Consider the following 9,611-nt stretch of genomic DNA (forward strand, 5'->3'; position numbering starts at 1 on the left):
ATTTTTAAAGAAGTAAAAGCAATGTTTTCAGATTACACCAATAACTAGTAAGGAAGAATGGGAATTAAAACCTAAGTTCTGTCTGACTCTTAATCAGGTCATTCACCCAAAGAAAGGGATGACAAGCATCAGCAAGAGGCAAACATCCACTGTGTGTATTTGTGTATATTAAAATGTGTTATGCGGACAGAGAAGAAAAGGATCAGTAGCGTTCTGTTTATAAGGAAGCTAAGAAAGGAATGTAATATTCTCAAAGTTTAATTTTCGGCAATACAGTGGGGTGGAGGCAATGGAAGAGCTCCTAATAAACTAATTTGGTTCAGAGGGCGCTCTTTGATGAATTCAAACAGCAAACAGAAAAGTAATCACGTTCAGAGATAAAACAGTAATATAAGCCTGTAAGCATGTTAGATGTTAATGTCCAGAATGAAGGGAGTTGAATGAAAAATATAAGCATTCAAGAAGGCTTTGTACAGCCCAAATCAGTTTGGCTCAGTGGATAAAGTGTCGGTCTGCGGACTGAAAGGTCCCAGGTTCGATTTTGGTCAAGGGCATGTACATTACTATAGTCCCAGCTCATCTTGAGTGATATCATCTCAGTAGAGGGTGTGCAGGAGGCAGCTGGTCGATGTTTCTCTCTTATCAATGTTTCTGGCTCTCTATCCCTCTCCCTTCCTTTCTATAAAAAAATCAATAAAATAATTTTTTAAAAAAAGGCTTTGTACACTTACATTGAGAAGGAAGAACAAGTAGCAAACGCCTTTGTGGCAGGGTGCCTGGGCTTGGCTAGTTGGATTTCACCAATCAGGTGGTGTTTTAAAAACATGTCTGCCAACTAAGTCTCCTCTCTTTGAATCTGGGCTGACCTTAGAGGTCAACTATTACCAGAGTCTGTAGACGCGATGCCACGTGACTTAAAGGTGATGCAGCTGCGACCTGGTTTGATGCTCAGCAATGGGTAACTAGGACACACACCTGGTGAGAATGTCAGACTCAAGAGTATCGCCCATAGGAAAGAGCCCATTCGCTGAGGTGGGACGTTTATCATTAGGAGGACAAAGGAACATAGGCAAGGCTTAGGAGCAAGGAGAAAAGTCAAAGTAAGGAGAAGTATCAGGTCTAAGGAGGGAAGTAGAATCAAAAGATACAAAACAAGTCATAAAGTCAGACTGGATGCAGGTCAGACTGTGGAGTGCCAGTACTCAGGGTGAAGTTATGAACACAACGATGGAAGTGATTTGGGACTGACGTGTGCTGAATCATGCAAGGTACATGTTCACAGGTGGCATAGAAATGTGCCCAAAGTTTAGGGAGCCTGATACTTCAACGTTAAAAGGATAGAGGAGGAAAGTAGAACCCCTTAGTTATTTTATTCCTACTTTTAAAAGAGTTTTTTTTTTTTTAATTGATTTTTAAAGACAGAGGGAGGAAGAGAGAGAGAAACATCCATGTGAGAGTGAAACATTGATTGGCTGCCTCTTGCACACTTTTTACTGGATATCTAGCCAGCAACATAGGCTAGATACACCAGGCAACCTTTGGTGTATAGACTGTTGCTCAACCAACCGAGCCACACAGGCCAGGGCTTTCATTCCTTCATTTTTGCCCAGCTGAAAGTTTGTCAGAACGGGAAGAGTGGCACTAACATTAGTTTGTTTTGTTTCTTAAATAAGTAGGTGAGGAATCTGTAAGAAAGCACTGGGTGGTTAAACTGCATGTCAATTTCATGACCTAGATGAGGTACATTTCTTGGACACTGAATTTTGGGATAAAAGAGAGGAACTACTGTCAACAAATTTTGAGGAATCTTGAGAAGAAAGGAAGATTGAAGATGGACAAATGTCTTATTCTCAAAATAAAGGTGAGCTCTGTGAACTTTAGGAGATGGGCTTAATATCTGGGAAATATTCTAGAATAAATCATTGAAGACATGATTTGCAAGCTGGCAAAGAAGTCAGCATAGGTTGGTGAACGTGAAATGGTTAGCTTGCATTTCTGCATGAGTGTATCAAAGTCTAATGATATCACTCAAGATGAGCTGGGTGTATTGTAAACAGAGTTCTTTCTGATGAACGGATTTCTGTGAACCAGAAGGCAGGACTGCCTCTGGAGCCTACCATAGGCCTCTGTGTTTGGCACTGCACTGTCCAAAATGTTTATTAAGGACTTGGAATTAGAGTTTGAGGGCATGATGGGATGCTGGTGCAGGCTGCAGGTAACACAAGCCCAAAGGGCTCATCATTGTGTTGAATGGTGGAATGAATCTGCACCTAAAAGATCTCAATCGATAGTAACTATGAACATGGTTTAAGATGAAGGAATTCAACAGGAAAATCATAAACCCTTTTATTTCCAGCCTTCAAACTCAATGGAAAAATACAAACACCCCCAGATTCTACCCACAAGTGTAAAAGAACAGGATAGAGAAAATGTGGGTTTGTGCACATAAAAAGGATTTAAGAGTTGTTTAAATTTAACAACTCAATACAACTTAATAGTGGGCTAAAGCTGCCAAGAATGCTACTGTGATGGGATGTTGTGCTAAAGGAAGGATCCAGAACAAAGGATGTGATGATGCAGTTCTGCTGTTTGTTCTGGAAGTGACCTATGGAGGGGTACTGACAGATTAAAGTATGTCAAGCAGAAAACAACAATTATGGTCAGGGGGTGGAGAACCTGTCAGACAGAAAATGACTACAGAAACGGGGTATATTTAGCCAGGACAAGAATCTGTGGTGAGCGCAGAGTGGGAGGAGGATTAAAGAATGTAAAGGTTGTCACATGAAATGGAGTCAAATGGTGGGTGCAGCAAAGAAGCTGAGTAGAGCTAAACCCTGGGGAACCTTCTCATACCTGGAGCTATGGAGAGAGGAACGCAGCTCCCCCAAGAGGTGAGGAATTCCTAATCCTGGAGGCATTCAACAGAAATAGGAAGCTCACTTGTCCAGAAGAAGAGCAAAGCGATTAATAATACCAACAAAACTACAACCTTTTATGATGTTATCAGACATATTCATTACAATAGGAAGTACTTCAGTGATGAGGAAATGAAAGCTCAGAGAAGTCAAGTAGCTTGTCCAAGAGTCTCCAGAGGATAATGAAGAGCAGGGTTTGAAACCCAGATATACCTCATTTTATTTTTATTTTTTAAATATTTTATTGATTTTTTTACAGAGAGAAAGGGAGAAGCATAGAGAGCTAGAAACATTGATCAGCTGCCTCCTGCACATTCCCTAATGGGTATGTGCCCGCAACCAAGGTACATGCTCCTGAATGGAATCGAACCTGGGACCCTTGAGTCCACAGACCAATGCTCTACCCACTGAACCAAACTGGTTAGGGCTCTGCCTCATTTTAAACAGGCCACATGCTTTTCCACTGCCCAGACTTCTTAAAATAGAGCTGAGCTTTGAGAGGATGCTGTATCGATCTTTAAAATAACAGCAACGACAGTGTCTAGTGGAGCTGAAGTGTCTGACAGCCCCGCTGAGAATATTAAGCATCACCAGGACTCTCCAGGCCTCCATTGAGCTATACATATTGTTTCTCAGTTTGGAATGCCTTGTGTGGTTCTATCATACTTCAATATTAAAAATAATTTAAGATCTGCTCTTGAAAAATCCAAGTCCTTTTAATTCTCTCTAATCATTATTACAGTATTAATTCCTAGCCTTTATTTAAAGAAAGCAATGCTCACCCTGGCCAGTGGTGCTCAGTGGTTAAAGCATGGCCACCCATGGACCAAGGATCTTGGGTTCAATTCCCTGTCAAGGGCATACCTTGGCTGCAGGTTTGATCCCTGGTTGGAGTGCAAGCAGGAGGCAACCAATCAGTATGTCTCTCTCACATTGAAGCCTGCCCCCCCCCCTCTCTCTCCCTCTCTCCTTTCCACTCTCTCTCAAAATCAATGAAAAAAATACTCTCAGGAGAGGATTAACAAAAATAAATAAATAAAATAAACGCATATACACACACAATGCTTTTCCAGCTCAAGGGGGACATTGGGATGGGGTGGAGGTTTTAAGCATAAAAGAAAAGAGGAAAAGAGAGAGAACTCATGAACATGGACAACAGTGTGGTGATCATGGGAGGGGTGGGGCAGTGAAGGTAGAATAGGGCATAGAGAGGATAAATGGTGATGGGAAAAAATAAAAGTAAAAAATAAAATTTAAAAGCAATGATTCTCAAATACCAAGGGAATTAAAGTCACTTAAAATAATGTCTTTATTATTATGAAAAATGCTTTCATTAGTTAGTTTTTGGCAAATCCAAATCCCAGAAGAAATCTAAACTATAAACCCAGAAGAGTTTCTATAAGTGTGTTTATGACTATCACATTACCTATCCTGATTCACATTTCTCTTGGGAAGTTTTCAACTATCTGATCATTTGTGCCCTTCATCTATTATCAGATGAAAGCCTCCTTCCTTCCTTCCTTCCTTCCTTCCTTCCTTCCTTCCTTCCTTCCTTCCTTCCTTCCTTCCTTCCTTCCTTCCTTCCTCTTTCTTTTTCTCTTTCTCTACATAAATACACACACACACACACACACACACACACACACACACACACACACGATTGGGCAAATCAGAATGAGTGTCACAGACCTGCAACAACAGTGTGGTAAATTAGCATGAGAGAAATCTCTTAGAGAACACCTTGTTGTGATTATTTCTTGTACTCCTCACCTGAGGATAAGTTTTATTGATTTGCAGAGAATTTGAAGGGAGAGAGAACTATCAATGTGAGAGAGAAACATTGATTGGTTGCCTCTGGCAGGTGCCCTGACGGGGGATCAAACCCACAACCTAGGTATGCGCCATGACTAGGAATTGAAACCATGACCTTCTGGCATATGGGACAACACTCAACCACACAGCCAGGACACTGGTAACATTTTTTACCTTAAATTGTATGGGCCCTTGTAATAACTAGTGTTGCCTCTTCATTCTTGGTCTCTATGATTGCCTCTCTCACAAATACTTTATAGTCCATAATCTTTCTTGTTGTCTTCTCACCCTGGTGTGTCATAATTCGGTGACTCTGTCTTTGAATTGTTCTGTGTTTGCTTGCTCATCCATGGTGACCTTGTTTGAGCCTTGTTTAGTTTATTTGCTGCCTGACAATACATACCATGCCTTTATATATATTCAATTTATTGACTTTAGTCATCACTGTTGCCTTACAGACCCAAAAAGCACCCCAAAAGGTGTACACCAAGGTCACCTCTAAAAGGTGAATGCCCTTCTCACTAAAGGAGAGAAGGTATTTCAGGGCTGTGGGGGCTCAATCTTCCTATTCCCTATCCAGCCTCCCTCTTTGGCCATGTTCTTCCTCCCTCCCTCCCTCACATCTGTTAACTCCTACTGAATTGTGGGTGACCTCAGTATAATGAGTTACAAGATGATAAATAACTTAAATTGAATATTATGGGTATATTATCAAGAAAATGTATATAAACTTTATCTACAAATATACCAAGGATTACCCATTACCATTTCAGAGTCTTAAACTAATACTGTAGAAAAAAATGTATTTTACCATGACCTAAAATATTTAAAGCATGGTCCTTAGATCTGCTTAAAAGAATGAAAAAAAGCACTGGATTAGGAATCAAAAGATGTGATATCTATTTTGACCCAACTATCAGTAAACATTAGGCAAATCCATCCTGTCTGTGAGCCTCTCTCGTCCATCTCACAGACTGACAAAAGGTAAGAAGACCCTGCACCTAAAGGAAAAGGGCAGCCTCTTTGCCCTGGGAGAGCCCACTCCATTCCTGGGCTAGCTGCCCCATGCACGTCTGGCCCAGCAATTAGGTGTTTGTCCACTAGGAGTTTGTTGTGATTTTGCCAGTTGGGTTCTTGTAATGACATAATGTAATATGAAATTTGTAAATTGATGAAATGAAAATATAAAAGGGCAGCTTTATGTCTGTGACAAATAAGTGAAAAGTGCTGGGGACTTGGTTAAGGTGAATGTTACTAAAGAAACACACAGATGTATTATAATAAATGTGGGCTAGGTATTTGTATAAGACTGGATACAACGTTTAGAAGGATTCACTTCACAGGCATTTTGGACTCTGTCAAATATGAGGCCATTTTAAACAAACTAAAAACAGGAAGTCTTTGTATTTACTGAGATGGGTTGAATTTGAAATGCGAATTTGCTGGAGGGCCAGCTTGTGGTACATTTTCATAGGTACTTATTTTTTTAAGTTTTTAGTTCCCTCTGTTTTGCTCATTCCCACTTATGGTTGTGGAGTAGTATTGCTTCATATTATTCTTATGCTAATAGTACTGTTCTTTGGGGTCCCACCTTTTAAATTTGAGGCCTCTGACTCCAAAGTTTAGCAAGCCCAAAGATTTTATGTTTGTCTTCTTGTCTAAAAAAACCTATCAAAACAGAATTTCAAAATTTTCCAATCAGGAAAAAATTTCAGGGCAAGAGTGGCTTCTTTCCTACACATACTTCTCTAGGGCCCTACTTTCCCTGAAAACTTGGCCTGGCAATCTCTCTTTAGTTTTTCAGCTCTTTGATGATACTTCAATTATATTCCAACAAACACTTTGTTCTCAGCAGGAAATAAAGTTTCTTTATAACCTGGCCTACAAAACATGCTATAGACTTCCCACAAGCCTCTTATGATTCTTGCCAAAAAACCAAATTGGCTTTTGAAATGGACACGGCCCTCTGGAAGAGGTTGGTAAGGGGAAGGCTCAGATTGCCATAACACACACTGCTCCTAAAGTAAACCTCAAGTCACTGGGTTCCTTTGCATTACCCTATTCTGCCTCCAGCCGGCTAAAAGACCTTACAAATTTTAGGTGCCCAAATTGTTGGTAGGTAATGATTCTATTTCACTTCTATTTCGTGATTCTTTTTCTTACCTTGTCAGTATTTTGAGAAAGCTAAATTTATATATATCAACTATCGATAATACAGTTCTTTCCAATAATCCTTCATGCGATGATAGAACTGCCATGTGGGACTATTATACACTTGATATGTAGCCAGTGGGATTGAGAAATTGAATTTTTAATTAATTTTGTTCTAATTAATTTAAATAACTGCATGTGGCTAGTGCCTGCCATAGTGGACAGTGCAGATTCTCAGACAAACTTCTGTATGATACTTCAGGATAAATATTAGCTATACAAGAAGGTTTCATAAAAATACTTTTGTAAGCATGGTAGTACCCCAAACACTAGAGACAATCCTACTTTTTTGTTTTTGGTCTTTGTTGTGATACTCTGATGAGGGCATACATAGAGTGAGGGACACAAAAGGTGAAGAAATTTTGCCTTTTTGAGATTACAGGATGGATCATTTATTAATCTACTGATCCCTTAACAGCCATCACCTGCACATCTAGCACATCCCACTTGGCACTGGACCTCAGGAGGAAAGCAAAACAAGGTTCCTGCTCTTGTGAAGTTTGCAGTCTAGTTGGGGAAACAGACAGTCAACATACAATATATACGATTAATATGCAATTTTATATGATACGATTTTAAATAGAGACAAGTGCTACAAAGATGATGAACATCTCCATACTTTCTTTTTTCTGGATGTTTTTAATTTGGGAAAGCATCCAAGTCCAAGGTTCTCAAAAACTTACTAAAGGCTTAGTAATTAACTCTTGGGCAACTTTGTTAATCTAACATTATCTCACTTCAACAAGGCAAATGAACTTGTGGGTGTTTATTAGCTAAGAAAAGAGTTTCTGTTTGTTTTGTAGTTTACCTCTTGGCCCATTCAGGGAGACCAAACATATAAGGTTAGTGGAAGAAACTTTTCTCTGAAGTCACAGATTTATCAAATTATTGATATTTTTCCCTATGTAAAAGAGCTTAGAAATATTCTAGACCAACCCCTTATTTTACAAATGAGTAAATAGGCTTAAGAAACAAATTTATTGGACGTGAATATGCACTTGCTGTCATAGCCCCAGGTTTCACCAGTGTTATATTGACTACATTACACCAACTTCAAAGTAACCCAAATTGTTCTGGTTTCTCAAAGTTCTTAGACAATTCATTTTCTGGAATCAATTAATTTGAGATTTTAATGTTTTCATGATAACAAACATTTAGTACAATTTCATAAACTTGACATGCAGATCTCATGTCTCACCATACATCCTTCCATACTCCAGGGTCTACACACAATGTTTCTCCAACTCTGAGCTCCTATCAGAATGCACTTCCTCCTTAATATCTGCTTACTTACCCTAAATGTCTACTGAAAGCTACATCTTGCACCAGAACTGTCCTCAAACTTAACCAGAAGAGGACAATAGCTCTTTGTATTTCTCCTAAGGATTTTGTACTCTGCCTTACACTGCAGTAGGAATGACTGCACTGGATGTAAGAAACTTGGGAACCAGTGCCACATAGTTCTAACTTTTTTGGCTCTTGTCCCTCCTTGCAATCAATAGATATTTAAACTAAAACAAATGCCCATTGAGGCTAAATTTTCCATAAGGTTTTTCTTGAGGCAGTTGCTAAGTGTTTGAAAAAGCTAGGATAAAGAGACAGACATGAGTGGGATGAATTGCTTTATAGAGAGCCTTGGTTTCAGGACATTTTGTCTTTTCTGGGTGATTTTTCTCTTTTATTTTTTAAAGTCCTCATCTATTCAGTATAATTGGCCCAGATATAGCGCGCGCGTGCACACACACACACACACACACACACACACATTATTTGTAGTGTAAGAACCTACAGAGATAAATTTAAGAGCTATAGGAAACATTAGAGAAAACAAGAAAGGTCATATAAATACTTGCCTGGATTCATTTTGTTGCAATTTAAATTCCTCCTCCAATTTTCATAAATAAATGTACCGACAGGAAAATATCAGAAACATAAAAATCACTTTATCATTTACCAGTTCAAAGTAAAAAAAAACAAAAAAGAGATTTGACCAATTGACAATCCTCTGCAAAGCTCTTAAGCAATTACTCTAGGCCCAAATTTCATTGAAAACTTTCCCCAAGACCACTGTAATCTGACCACATCCATATTTTAATACTGCTTCTGCTAAGTTGTACGGTTCTGTGTTTTCTCTACTTTGCTGTAAACCTCTCAAGCTCTTTCTAAGAAAACGTGTTACGTGGTCCAACCTGGTGAATGATTATCAATGAAAACCGCATCAAGTACTGTGGAATGGAGATGAAAAAAGTATCAATTGTGTACTCCTAAAAGAAATGATGACAGTAGGGAAGGAAAAAAGGTCATGAGTAAAGCCCAGCAAAAGCACAAAGGTCCAGTCAGCATCCACGGCGAGAGAAGCCGGCGGCCTGGCTCCAGAGCCCTCCGGGTTCGGCTGCGAGGAGAGGGGCAAGCTGACAGCTGCTCCTTCGAAAAAGTGTGCGTGTGTCAGCGCACGAATCTTTAACACCGCCCGCAGGGTCTGGGCACTCGTCACAACCCTTGATCGCCTGGTCAGCAAACAACAGCTGATCTGGCACCCTCCCACTTACTAGACTGTCCACGCCTACAAACAGCCGCTAGTTTCAGGCAGACCGGAAGCCCTTTTGCCCCTACTCGCGGGTCTACTTACTACGCTGGTCACAACCGGAAGCTCCTCTGCCCCGATCTTCGGTC

Source organism: Pipistrellus kuhlii, unplaced genomic scaffold (assembly GCF_014108245.1).
Source record: "Pipistrellus kuhlii isolate mPipKuh1 unplaced genomic scaffold, mPipKuh1.p scaffold_m20_p_7, whole genome shotgun sequence".
Lineage (NCBI taxonomy): Eukaryota > Metazoa > Chordata > Mammalia > Chiroptera > Vespertilionidae > Pipistrellus > Pipistrellus kuhlii.